The sequence below is a fragment of the Argiope bruennichi genome, chromosome X2 (assembly GCF_947563725.1).
Source record: "Argiope bruennichi chromosome X2, qqArgBrue1.1, whole genome shotgun sequence".
Lineage (NCBI taxonomy): Eukaryota > Metazoa > Arthropoda > Arachnida > Araneae > Araneidae > Argiope > Argiope bruennichi.
In genome coordinates this window covers 80545119-80547734 of record NC_079163.1, presented here as the reverse complement: position 1 = coordinate 80547734, position 2616 = coordinate 80545119, and positions in this window count along the sequence as shown.

The window sequence follows — 2616 nt, the reverse complement described above, 5'->3', positions numbered from 1 at the left end:
TCTCTGCCTCTTTAAACAATCTAGACTGCTGCCATTCGCAATTTTACTTAACGAAATATTAAAGATAATAATCACAGAGAATCTCTATCTGGATTTCTCCCAACTATGTTAACTTTATGTTTTAAGCTACTTACCCCTTACAGTTTTCAGTTTTACAAGCCTTGTAACATCATCTTTCCCTGGGATTATCTCGATTATTTTACGAAGTGGCCAACTGATACGTTTCGTTTTATCGCTTCCAATCAAGACAACGTCATCAACTATTACTTCGGCAGCTCTTTTACATTCTGGTCTTTGAAGCAGAGCTTCCGAGGATTCCGATCGAAATCTATTCCTTAAGGCATTTTGTAAATTTTGTCGATACTTAACATATTCTTTAAAACTCTGGTGATCGACTCTATCACAGTTCAGTAACACCACTTAGTTTTATAGTCAACGTAGATTGTGTCAATGGAACCAGATCTGCATCGTTATCCGCGATATACATCAGCGGTCGTGGATTAATTACCGATTCACAATCATATAGCACCGTCGCCATCTGCTAAACAAGTTTAAAAAGATTATACCAGTACTCTTCTCAATAACTTTTTAAGAATACCGATCTGTCTCTCCCACCATCCATCCCAACAAAAGGCAATCGGTGGATTGAATTTCCACTTAATAAGATGAATATCAGTGTCACTCACAACAAGGTTCCAATCCTATGCTCTTAGTAAATTTGAAGCACTTACAAAATTGGAACTATTGTCACAATAGAGAGCGCTGCATCGTCCTCTACAAACTATGAACTTACTCAAAGGAATTAATAAGGATTGAGCAGATACTCTCCTATAGACAGCTCACGGGAATAGACATATCCAAGATTTATTATTATCTCTAAGAAACAATGGTCCTACCAGGTCAGTACCACGGATCTCAAATACAGCTATCGGGATTGTGCCCGCTTAAATTCAGATTACAATTTATCGAAAATAACTAGGTTAAGTAAGCGTACCTCAAGTAAAGTCCAAGAAATTGATGAGCAGATAGGATGGCACGTATTCCCTCAAGCTCGGTCGGTAATCGGTCACAGGAACGGGAGAAATGATTATGCATTGTCGCGGCCCGTACACCGGAGTGAAGAAAGTAGCTAACAGGTCGTCATTCCTAGTCACCCAATAGTGGCTCCCTATGAGATTGGATCAGTCTATTAAAACCGTAGGTGGGGAATGAAGGAAAATGGAGATTGCGCGCGCGGCATGCGCTAGAGTTTTCAACTTTCAAAGATGAGAATCGGGTTTTCAAAATTTCTACTAAACACATTTTCATTTTTCATCGAGATGAAGTTGAATTCAGCGCAGGTAAATTTAAAGGAGATGTACGGAGTCAATGAAATATAAAAATAAATATGGGCCAAATTTAATTCTTAAGAGTGCTAGTATAATAATTTTAATTACTATCTGTTTAAATCTAATTTTTACTCAACATTTGTAATATTTTAAGGTTCCATTTTAAGTTTTAGTGCTATCTCAGTGAAGTCTCTGCACTGCACAAATATATATAATTATTTTGTATTCTTTCGCATATCAAGGGAAGAAAATATTTCGGTACCTTTCCATTTGTGGGCACAAGTGAAAAATCGCCAAATAATGTAGAATTCTGCCAAATTTCTTCTTTGTGTGTATCTTCTCTGGCGACTTGGCTCGCGTTTGGTTCACAATTAGCGACATTTGCGCCCGGCTAACGGAAAAGTACCCAAAATTTCTTTTACATTTAATAAATCTTGATATTCATAGGTATTAATTTTAACTCTTTGAGAACAGATTTAATTGAAGAAAATTCTGTACATGGATTGCAATCTAATGCAAATGAAATAATATGTAAAAAACAAAATTTCCAGTTCAAGGCTTTTCATTATTTTTTTAATTAATTACCGTGTGAGGTTTTTATAAAATTATAGCACGCTGTGTCTATTAATTATTCTTATAATTAATTGTTTTTTAATTAGATACCTGTATAGCTCATTATAATGCACAATTTTATCGGCTAACCAATTTTCTATGTGCAATTTGTTTTCATTTTAACCGATAAAATTGTGTAATATAATGAGCTATACAGGTATCTAATAAGAATAATTAATCAAGGATCAGATTTTAAGATTATTAGTAAAATTATTCATTATTATATGGGATTAGCTGCTTCAGACTTACTGATAAAAACCTTCAGACAATTCACCACCACCGACTTTTTACTGATTGAAAATACTCTGCGAAACTTTGTAAAGTCATCTTTAAAGCATTAAGCACTACCAAGAGATATTTCTGGCATGGAGCTACAGACATCTGCATTTATCAGTTCACCAGCTACTATTACTCAGTTTCTTCTAGTTCTCAAAGTCTCTTATTGCCCATCAATGCAGGTATTTTATATAATAGAGTTTATTAAAAAAATAAACTCGCTTTAAGTACTTAATCAATACTTATTTATCATAGGTATTATCCCTTACAAATAATTACCAAATTATTTTACATTATTACTTATTATTTTTGAACAGATTTTTTTTTTTTTTTTTTTTTTTTTTTTTTTTTTGCAGTATTAAACATTTTTAATTTTTTTCTGAATCTATGCGGCTTGTAT